The 12,248-nt window shown below is 33.5% G+C and overlaps 1 protein-coding gene and 1 long non-coding RNA gene across 2 annotated transcripts in view; one reads left to right on the top strand and one right to left on the bottom strand.

Annotated features, from left to right (window-relative positions):
* LOC150056422 (uncharacterized) overlaps positions 1 to 8,507 on the top strand; it is a 131,484-nt gene extending 122,977 nt beyond the window's left edge. The window contains exon 3 of the long non-coding RNA XR_016537263.1: positions 8,375 to 8,507. This is a non-coding gene — a long non-coding RNA (uncharacterized LOC150056422). The remainder of the gene's footprint in view (positions 1 to 8,374) is intronic.
* Positions 1 to 12,248, bottom strand: part of Lrp1b (LDL receptor related protein 1B) — a 1,652,823-nt gene that overhangs the window by 707,531 nt on the left and 933,044 nt on the right. The gene's annotated exons all lie outside the window — the stretch shown is intronic.

The following is a 12,248-nucleotide window of genomic DNA, read 5'->3' as shown; positions in this document are numbered from 1 at the left end:
AAAGAAACACTGTACTTTTATTCCATATATTTTTATCGTAATTAATAGAAGGGTTACATAATACTCACCAGATAGAAGGTGCATTAATTCACAAACATTTATACTCTTTCTCATGTCATGGTCCCTGTTTGCTCCCCCCACCCCCATCTTGATTTCCCCCCTTCCCTATCCAATTTCAAATAACCAATTAAACTCATATAAAGTATATCAGATAACAAGGTGAAATATTGTGACAATATGAGATAACCAAGGGACAGCAAAAGAGATGAGAGATAACACACTACATTAAGGACAACAATCACTCATTTTATGACTTTTGTTTCTATATCCTGGAGGTCCTTACATTTAGCATCATACTACATGGCCTTATGTATCTAGATTTTCTGTTTTGAATTTTGTTTTGAATTTATATTTAGACTACTGAAATGGGTATATTTAGAGCTTGAATGTGCCAAAAAACCTATGAAATGTTAATTGATACAAGTGCATTATTCATCACTCTTACAGCATGTAAATTAGATGAGAGCACTTAAATGTAAAGTGCTTTGAAATTGGTAGCAGAGTGCATAACAGATCTATAAACTTTGTTACACTTGAGTACACTAAAATAACTCTGCAAATAATGATGCTGCAAGACCTTCAATCTGATTATTGTTTCTTCACCTCTCTTTCTTTCTCTTTTTGGGAGATATGATCAAATATTGAGATGGCTCTTTCTCTTTGTTTATCTTATGTACAGATATAAGTAGATTATATATACTAAGTGAGATTACCATACAAACACAATCATTAGTAGACAATGGATAGAATTAAAGCATTCAATTTACAAATTAATTTTGGAAAAATCTATGTAAAGCTTTCTGAAAGATGATCCCATTTGCCATAAGATATAATACTCAAATTGTTTTGAGCCAATATTAGACTGGAAGCAGTCTGAAGGTAGGCATTATGATCTTCATGAAATAACCATAAATTTATGAGCTATAAAACACTTTAAATTTTAAAAAGCTGCCCAATATTATTCTAACTTCTTACCCTCAATATAGATGACTTTATTTATGTTAACTTGATTTTCATTACTTTGTATAATTAATAGGTCATAATCCACTGCTATCATTATTCATCTGATGTTTAAATTGCAGCTCCTGCAATTTATTATTTTTTCTTAATTTTCAGCTTTACATATCTAACACAAGTTAGATACAAAACATGGATTAAAAATTCAAAAAACAAAACTAAATAGTTTATTTGAACTAAACTAAGGCAATTAGTACTATAGATGTAGGATAATTTTGTACAATAAATTATGGTGGTATTATATAAATACATATGCCATAAGTGACAAAAATCAGTACTAAGAAAACCTCAGCATAAATAGTCAAATGAGGATAACACACTGCTCAGTCATCTTGGAAGGGATCTACATGAATAGATACCCAATCAATGGAAGTTCTTTCCGTAAACAGCAGGGTTATAGCAAAAGTATCAATCATGGGAAGACTGCATATTACTCTGCACTTCAACAGTTCTATGACTGCCAATGACACATTACACTTGTCAGAATGAGAAGGAACTCAATGGTAGCTATTGAAATGGTCTAGGGAAATTAGTGCTTGCAGAAAATAGGAATGTCATTAACGTTCTACTGACGATAAATATAGGCCTATGACAACAGAAATGCAGATTCATCAACCTGAGTTTTAGAAAAATAGAATGTGGAATAGAGTTAAAAGTCAGAATATATTCTCCATGTATTCAGTCAGTAAATAGAGTAGATTGAACTTTCTGCATTAAAATAAGCTGAGTACATATTTACTGTCACATGTTATAAGCTACTAATTATTTATTAATTTTGATTTGTACTCAATATGAAGGTGACTTTCCTCCTTTCATTCAAATGTGGAAAAAAAATAAAAGAGGGGCAAAGTATTTATCAGGAGAAAACATGTATTTATTTAAGACATATTTCACCCATTTAAAATTGATACCTTGCTGTGAAATTTACAAGCATTTTATCAAGTTTGATTTGGATTCACCTACACAATGTTAATAGAGTGTTAATTGAATCATGAACAATTTACATAGTACCTACTAGCAAACAGCAATATAACATGAACAAGGACCAGACAGGTGAATAGACACTATTCCTGCCAGTAAAGTGCTTGTTGAGGAGCGATAAATTATTGTGCAAATGAACCATTAGAACTCAAAGAACAGGGATATAAGAGAAGGAACCTCCTGTAAGAAAGAAAAAGGAAAACTTGAGATTATGAAGCTTGAATAGAGATAAGAGGTAACAGAGTCTGTCAGATTGATTTAGGATAAGCTAGAGGTGTCTAATGCCTGTGGATTATTTGCCCACAGAACTTTAGAAACACCCAACCAGTTAAAGAGAAACTAGCATAGGTGATCACTTCTATGACTAAATATTTCCTTATCTCTGGTTCTCGTGAACCCTAACAATAATTTTTGATAAGATTGAAATTACAGCTTTTAAGATAACTGAAATTTAGAAATTTACTTATGTATCCTTAACTGTGTATTATAGAAATTGTCTTTATGTCATATTTTTCAGATTTGCAGATTCTAGTTCCAATATCATTTATATGTTAATAAACTACATTCCTGGCAGGGAGATGAAAGGGAAGTACAAAAAGCATTTCATTTCTCCTTATGTTTCATGTATACAGAGGAAACCTTGGCTGCAATTATGAGAGTTTTATTAATTTCATGCCAAAATCCTTATATTATCTATTTGAATCATAGGTAGGAAAATGTTCATATCCTACACTTGAAGAATCCTACTGAACCATTCAAGCCAAATCTAAAGGATAAAATGAAATTTAAATAAAATATCACTTGCTACTCAGGCTATCATTTTTTTAAGTTGTGCTTATAATGAATAAGAATAACAGAGATTCTGAGAGAGACATGCCTACAAAACGGTGGCTCAGATATTTTGATCTATTAGTGGTGGAAGACACCTTTTTTATAGAGAGAAGAACTTACATTTCCTTCCTGAGGTCATAAGTCACAAAATGACTAATATCATTTTGCCTTTGTCAGTGGATGACATTGAGTTGCCCATCCTGCTCTTTGGTGAACATCACAATAAGTAAATAGAAAATATGGTCTCTGACCTTGTCTCAGATATTGTCTCAAAGAGAAAACAACACCTTGGTGATCCAAATGGGATAATAAACGAATTGGTCTTTTAAAATTGATGTCAAAATGGCTCTGGTATATTATGCTTTGCCTTTGTAACTTATGATAGAAGACAACACCCTAGGGCCATAACAAATTTCATGCACAACCCCTTGAGACAACATAAAAGGGATTTAACAAGACTTCAGAAAAATAAAGAAACAAACAAAAAGTCATATATGTTACATCTTTATCAGTTTTATAAAGCTTTTTTTATCACTTTTATAGACAGTCTCAGAGAAAATGGTGTGACATAAAAGACTTCAAACACTTTAAGTGACTACCTAGCAAAACTCTCACAACATCTAGGTACCCTTGAATGCTATTAGGCCATATGCAGCCTAAAATCCACTAGCGTTTGAGTGCAAGCCTAGTATCAGTCAAAAACTTGCAGCCACCATTCAGGTTTAGTTTACAGTTGTTTCTGGAAGCCAAAGGATTAGTATTGCTACCTCTGATATAAATCATTTTTTTCAGAGTATAAGATGCTTTCAGTTTCCTACCAAATTCTTTCTTTTTCTACCGGGCTAATGTTATGTAGTATAAGCTTTATAGCAAAATGGGAATGTCTCAATCTGAGTATTTAGCAAATACATTTTTTAAAAATCTGGCTTAGTTTCTGAGTACAAATAATTAATAATAATAACATAAAAGTCTATTTACATGTGCCATAAAGCTCTTTAGATAAATAATTTCCTCTTCAGAAAAAAGAAAGTAGGAGCAACATATTGAAAGGCAATAGGATTCTCATCTTTTAAGTATAATAATATTCATATTCTGAAGTGAATACAAGTTTAGCATCTTCACAAAGATTCTCTTTCCTATTATGTCAATCTTTTAAATCTTCACTTAGAAATAGGCCCAGAGAAAAAGATAAAAGTATCAATTGGTCATTAAAAGACAATATTAGCAGTAAATTAGATAAAAATGAAGTAAGAAAAGGAAGGCAGTCATGTTATTGTATATTATGAAAGAAGTTTCTGCAAGTTACTAGAAATTTTCTCATGGGAGAAACTGTAACACCAGGGTAAAAACAAACAAACAAAAAAACCCATAAAAGTGAGGACTTGGGCTATTTATCTACTTATCATCAATCATGAGAGAAGAGAGGTCATAGGCTTAATTCCCTGATTATCAAAATGAGAAATAAAACTGGCCAAAAAAGTGCAGGCTTTGGAAATGATAACTTGAATAAATATCCACAGAAGTGATAAGAGCACAGGGATATTTTGGGGTTAACTACACTCTCAGTAAGGATATTATAGGAAACTGCATTAAATTTTTAAAAGTATAACATCCTAAGAAAACAATTGAGAACAAAGACATAAAAAAAATCCCTAAATGTTCACACAGTTAATTTATCAATAATTAGTTGGTGGAAAATTAGTAAAAACCAAGAAAGAATTCAGTATCTAGCTAAACATATAGAAAACCAATTATAGAGTTAAAATCATGCATAAATTTGAAAAATTACAATCCTGTCAGCATGGAAGAATTTAGCCGTCAAATAGACTTTTTTGCCAATCCTGGGCTTGAGCTCAGGGCCTGAGCACTGTCTTTGGACTTTCTCAAGGCTAGAGCACTACCACTTGAGCCTCAGCACCACTTCTGGCTTTTTCTATATATGTGGTACCAAGGAATTGAACCCGGTTCTTCGTGCATGCTAGGCAAGCACTTTAACCACTAGGCCAAACTCCGGGCCCCAAAGACTAAAGTTATATGAAAATATTTGTCTTTATCATTTAATCTATAGATTGTAAGCTGTTATTTACTGCAAATGACATTATCTAGTAGGTTTTATTGTAAGTAATGTTAGATTTCTGTATTCACTATAGAACTATGAAGATTATCCATTGCTACATATTATTTTCATTTCTCTTGAGAATTTTTTTATATATTTTGTGATTTCTGCATCAAGTTTAGGCTAAAAATGTGGTTTTGTTTTAAGGAACTTTTGATCCAATTAAAATAAAGTCACCTATACCTGTCGGGAAGCTCACTTAATAAGAAAGGAAGTGTTTTGAAGCTGTCTCATAGTAATCTTATAAGAAATTGAGCTGAGATCAAATTACACAGTAAAAAACGAGAATTAGTTTAATTATTCATGTCATTAAGATCCATATTTGCCACATGAATCATTTCACTTCCTTGATGAAATGCTGTTATAAGAAATAAAGTTAAAAACTAAGAAGAGGGCCAAGAGTTTGCCCTATTGATAGAGTGCTTGCCTAGCATGCAAGAAGACCAATGTTTGATTCCTCGGTACCACATATATAGAAAAAAAAGCCAGACGTGGTACTGTGGCTCAAATGGTAAAGAGCTGGTTTGAGGAAAGCCCAAGGACAGTTCTCAGGCCCTAAGCTCAAGCCCCAGGTCTTGCAAAAACAAAGTAAGAAGAAATAGTCAAGGATTATTCTTGTACTTCCTTCAATAACATTCTTGTTTGCCAACAATGTTATATTTGACAGGGAATAAGGTGAGGCAAGCTATCTCGGTATTGAAGAAATTTACTAGATACATGAAGTTTAGTCAATAATCATGTCATTTTAAAACCTAGAGGTTCAATTTGCATGCTTATCATCTAAAAGTAAAGTAAAATAAGAGTATGGTATAAAGTCAAATAAGGTTGGGTATGTAACCTGGGAGTAGCAGACTTTTCATATAAAAACCTGTAGATTTGATTCCCAGTGCAACAAACAGATTGGGAGAGAAGAGAAGGGAATCAGAAAAGGGTCAGAAACTTAAGGAAGAAACAAAGTCAGTAAATGTTACACCATATGAAGGAGTTTAGCTTTTAATCTTAATGAAATGAAGAGCTATTAGATTTTCAAGGGAATTGAAATTTAAGTGTAAGCAATTCACTTATTTAAAGAATGACATCCCCCCATTTGTAAAGAAATGGAAAGACGTGGGGCCGGGAGTTTGGCCTAGTGGTTAAAGTGCTTGCCTAGCATGCATGAAGACCCAGGTTCAATTCCTCGGTACCACATACATAGAAAAAAGTCGGAAGTGGTGCTGAGGCTCAAGTGGTAGAGCTCTAGCCTTGAGAAAGTCCAAGGACAGTGCTCAGGCCCTGAGCTCAAGCCCAGGACCGGCAAAAAAAAAAAAAAAAAAAAAAAAAAAAAAAAAAAGAAAGAAAGAAATGGAAAGACGTAGAAAAAATCATATTAAGTGAAGTAAGCCAGACTCAAAGGAACATAGGCTCAATGGTTTCCCTCATTTGTCATAATCAGTAGAAACCTTGGGCTCTCCTAGCAGAGATTTACACTAGAGCAAAACCTAGATGCATAAGGCCATACAGTATGACACTAAATGAAAGGACCTCTAGGATATAGAAACAAAAGCTATATAATAAGTGATTGTTGTCCTTAATGTACTATGTTATCTCTCATCTCTTTTTCTGTCCCTTGGTTATCTCATATTGTTACAGTATTTTACCTTTGAAATATTGTATATATGCTTATTTGGTTATTTGAAATGGGATGGAGAAGGGGGGGAAACAAGATGAGAGATGGGGTGGGGGGAGGGAAATGGGGACTAAGACATGAGAAGGGGTATCAGTGTTTGTGAAGTAATGTACCTTCTATCTGGTGAATGTAATGTAACCCATCTATCAATTACAATAAAAATATATAAAAAAGAATTCTAAAAGAAAAATATCATGAACTATTGTGGGAATAATAACAAAATACATGTACTATTAAAGAACTTACCAGAACACTGTAGACAATAAAATGATTCTTCAATAAAGAGTTATATGTCAGAGTGGTAGCAGTGGGAATCTTAATTCATAATATAGGTGTTATAATAATTTGCAAATTTATGTGGTTTATGGTATTATGAAAAAAGAATCATGGATATTTGGTTCAACTATGACACACAGAATTAGTTTTATTTATCAGGAGAGTTAAAAACTGATTTTAAAGTGTTAAGCATTTTTAAGTCTATAAATTTAGATACTTAGGAAACTAAGATCTAAGAAAGAATTTTAGGAGCTAGCCTAGGAAGATAAATCCATGAGACTCATCTCCAAATAACTAGCACAAAAGCTAGAAGTTGAGGTATGTCTCAAATGGTAAAGTTTCAGTACATGAAGAAAAAGCCATGATCAATGTCCTGAGTTCATGACTAAGTGTAATATCACACACACACACACACACACACACACACACACACACACACACACACTGAAAGAGAACTTTCACTTAACTATCCCAAACCATTGGTTAGATGATCATAGATAGTAGTCTCAAGTTGAAAGGAGCAGTTTAAGTAAAAGATATAATCAAAAACTAATCAGACGTGTGAAAGGGTATGAATGTATGTGAATTAATGTACCTTCTATCTGGCAAATATCATGTAACCCTTCTATTAATTACAATAAAAATATATGAAAAAAACTAATCATCAGATAGTAAGTGGTTATTTCAAGGTACAAAAGAAGAGTTGTTATAAAGATTAACACAGATAAGTCTGAGTGCATGAAGAAGAAATGGCAGGTGCTCCCTGAAGTACAGAACAGGAATATACAGAAAGGATCCTCTGGGCGTTGGAGGATTTCTGGTAGTATGACAGAATCAGGAGTAAGTGCACTCCCAGACTCAAGCGCAGAAATTATTCCAAAGCAGAGAGTGATCATCTGTGACAAACATTGATGAGATTTCAAATAAAATGTGAAATAAACATTGACTATTAGATTTAAACATATCTGGCTCATTACTGATCTTGATAAGTAGAATTTTTAGTGGAGAAGCAGAAAAGACATCATGATCGAAGTAGCTCAATAGAGAACTGGATAAAAAGAATTGACTAAGTAAACTAAGCAACTTGTGAAAACACTATTTTTTGTGAAGCGAAGATGAAAAATAGATGACTGAGAAAATAAAATCATGCTACAATTTTTGTTAACACATTAAAGAAAAGTTATGGCATGCTAGAAACCTATGGAAATGAAAGAGTAAGCAATAAATAGGACGCAATAAAAGTAGAGAATGATATTTTTAAATAGCAATTAGTGGAAGACAAGCCATGAAAAAGAAAACTGGCTTTTAAGGGTTCAGAAAGTACACCTAAGGTAAATGGATAATTTTTTTTTTCTAGAATGGATTGCCAAAGGAAGCACTCTTCTATTGTGTTTCTACTGTAATACTCTCTAACTGCATTTTCTCAGGGAAGCAGACCTTCAAAGGAGAATAATGGCATGGAAGCAATAGAGGAAGAATATCAGATTGACAGGAACTGTACTGTCAGATTTCTGGGCTATGAGATCAGCCATTTGGAGAATAATGCTTAGGAATTTTAATTACAATGGTAAATATTTCTGTTGTGTTTTGCATGTTGTGTTGCTGTTTGTATAGTACTTACTCCATATGTGTGTGTTTGTATGTGTATATTTCTCTGCGTGTGTGTGTCTGTGTGTGTGTGTGTGTGTGTGTGTGTATGTGACTGTCTATCTGTGCTGCTTCTGGGGTTTTATTTCTGAGACTGGGTGCTGTCTCTGGGCTATTTTGGTCAACTCTATCGGTCTATCTACCATTGAGCCACAGGTCCATTTTGGGGGTTTTGGTGGTTGATTGGAGATAAGAGTCTAGTCAATTTATATGCCTAGAATAGATCTGAATCTTGATCCTCAGATCTCAGGCTCCTGAGTAGCTATGATTACAGGTGTAAGCCACCAGTGTTCAAAAGTATTCGTTCTTCAGTTTCATATGAAATCTCTTTTGCTGTCCCTTGGTTATATCATATTGTTACAGTATCTCACTTTGTTACCTGATATATCGGATATATTTGTATTTGGTAATTTGAAATTGGATAGGGAAGGGGGGAAAACAAGATGATGGGTGGGGGTGGGGGTGGGGGGGAGGGAAATAAGGACCAAGACATGTGAAAGGGTATCAATGTATGTGAATTAATGCACCTTCTATCTGGCAAATATCATGTAACCCTTCTATTAATTATAATAAAATATAAGAAAAAAGTATTCGCTCATTTTTCTATACTTCATTGCCTTTGACACAGTGGGCAACTCTGTCAAGGAGGAAGACTTAAGTAAGAATATCAGTGTATACAGAAGAAAGATAAATTTGAGTAGAAGAGACTGATTTTAAAATTTAAGAATATTTCCACGAATGCTGAAATACACAGAGAACTTCTCACACACAAATATTATCATTCAAAAAGGTTTAAGTTTCTAATTTATTTTCTCTAAAAATACAAACTTTTAAGTGGCATCAAATGTAAACTTTTTCATTTAGCTGATTTTTTAACTTTATGTTTATTTTAAGGTGGAGCTTTCTTTGTCATATATTTTTTATTGTAGTTAATAGAAATATTACATTATATGCACCAGACAGAAAGTGCATTCCTTCACAAAATTTGATACCCTTTCTCAGGTCTTGGTTCTCATTTCTCTCTCCCTCCCCTCATCTTGTATTCCCCCTTTCCTATCCTATTTCAAACAACCAAATAAGCATAGCTACAATATTTCTGAGGTAAAATACTATAACAATATGAGATAATATAGATGATCATCACCTAATTTTAATATTTAAATAAATTCTAGAAAAATATCATTTTCTCATATAGCTTTCAGGTTTTGTAAATGATGTAAAGTGCAAAGGAAGTTTCATGATTTATCGAGAGTTAAAATAAATAGAAGACTAGAGTGTAGATCTTATTAGATGTATTATTTTCAATTTTTTTTCTTTTCTTTTCTTTTCTTTTTTTGTCAGGGCAGGAGCACTTTCTTTGAGCTTTCTTAAGGCAAGAACTCTACCACTTGAACCTCACCACCACTTCCATCTTTTTCTGTGTATGTGATACTAAGGAACTGAACTCAGAGCTTCTTGAAAGATAGGCTACACAAGCACCCTGCGACCAAGGCAAATTCCCATCCCACTGACCTATGTTCGTAACAACAAGAAAGTAATTAAAGTTATAAAACTTTATTTGCTGACCATATGAGGCTAAAGACTACTCTGTGTAGTGTGGTATTGCTGGACTATTCATCATATCTACCTCTTTCCTGTTCTGATTTAAGCTGAAAAAGACATTCATTACCATAGGCCTTGACTCTCAGCCCATAAAACTGCTGTGAAAGAACACAAAGCATATTTTTAAGTTGAAAGGATAATGAAATACTCTAAGGACAATAGCAAGTTCAGATTTGATCTATTCGATAAAATTGTAGTCAGCTACAAAATGGCTGAAAACCTCTACTTTGGTTTGAATGAGCCCCTTGAAATGCATGTATTAGGAACTTAATCCCAATGCAACAGTGTTAAGAGGTAGCTCCTAATGAGAGGTGACAAGGTCTGAGGGCCAAGTGAATATATTAACCCAGGGAGAGCAGAGAATTATAAAAGGAGGAGTTAGATCTTTTTACTGCCTTGCAGTCTGTCCTTTCACAAGCTGACTTCTGGTTCTCCTACATTCTATTCACCAGAACTATAAGTAACACACTTCCACTGCTATAGTTTATACAGTCTCAGTCAGTTATTCTGGTAGAAGCACAGAATGAGCAAAGATAGTCATCATAAACAAAACAAGCAGTATTTTGAAAGGACAAAAAAAGCTGTAAGCAAATTATGAAATAGAATACATGAGACAAATATGTTTAAATAAAAATCCAAAATTAAGTGCATATGCAACATGCTCACTAGGGCAACAATGATAATAGCCTCCTGCCAAAAAAGCCCACAACAACAAAACAAACAAACAAAAAACAAATGACAAAAGAAACAAGTTTTGCACACACTAAATCTTAACATTAATGATCTTTATAAATAAGGTACTGTCACATATGAGTATAGTAGAAGGAAATGAAAATATTCACTACGATCTCCTAAAATTGAAAGTTGGTCTTTTGCTAAGATATGGAATCAGCATATGACCCAGTCCACAGAAAAATTGATAAGAAAAACATATCATACATATACAAGTATTATTCAACCATGAAAACCAAAATCTTCTCATTACAGGAAAATAAATGGAAGTAGAGAACAAGATGACACAAGTTAGAATAGATGGGTATGTATCATATTTCCTTTTCATATGTGGCAACTAAACCAAAACAAGACTCCATTAAAATAGAAGATTGAAAGCAGGGAGTCTGTATTCTTAGCTTTAAGGAGGCTGTTTATCTAAGTATCAAGGTTCAAAACCATTTTGGTCAAGAATTGTTGTGAATCTCTTATCTCCAATTAGTCACCAAAATGTTTGAAATAGAGCTATAGCTGAAGTGGTAGAGCATTGTCTTGAGTTTAAAAAAACAAAGCAAAACAGAAAACAGGAGGGACTTCTCTCAAGCCTGAGTTCAAGCCCTAGGACTGGCACCAGAAGAAAAATAAAAGGGGGTTGGGGAGAAGAGGAATTGGGATGAATATTTTTGAGGATATGAGGTGGAAAAGAATGGAGGAGTGGGAAAGCAGGTAAGAAGAACTTCTTTATAGAAGGCTAATGAGGATGACTATAGCTGAAGTATTTTACATGCATATAGGAGAATAGAACAAGGCAACCTACTGAAATTGTAAGATGTAGAAGAGGAATGATGAAGAGAGATGAAGGGGATCCATTTTAAGAAAAAGGAGAAGAGCGGTTGATGGACATGTTTAATATGTGATGTATACATACATAATATATCATAGCAAATCCTACTATTTTGGTAATTAATGTGGGCCAATGATTATAATTACAAAATTATGCTTTTCTAGGTGAACACTTGGCGGTGTCTCACATCTATAATTTTAGCTACTCAGGAGAATGAAGTCCAGAGAGCTGAGGTTTAAATCCAGCCCAAGCAGAACATTTCTATGAAACACTACCTGCCAAATAACCAACGAATGTTAGGCCTGGTGGTATGACTTAATCAGCAGAGTTTCAGGTGAGTGAGCTCAAGACCATGAGTTTAAACTCTAGTAATACCTACTATGTTATATAATATATTCTATATACACATATATGATGCATGCTAATGTTTTATATTTCCCTTTAATAAATCCTCAAAAAATTTCCTGTGCTATTATTTTACTGTCTTCTTACTCATT

This window comes from Megascapheus bottae, chromosome 12, assembly GCF_031878675.1.
Source record: "Megascapheus bottae isolate mThoBot1 chromosome 12, mThoBot2.hap1, whole genome shotgun sequence".
Taxonomy (NCBI): Eukaryota; Metazoa; Chordata; class Mammalia; order Rodentia; family Geomyidae; genus Megascapheus; species Megascapheus bottae.
The sequence above is the reverse complement of the archived record's forward strand: the minus strand, read 5'-3'. Positions and strand labels throughout refer to the sequence as shown.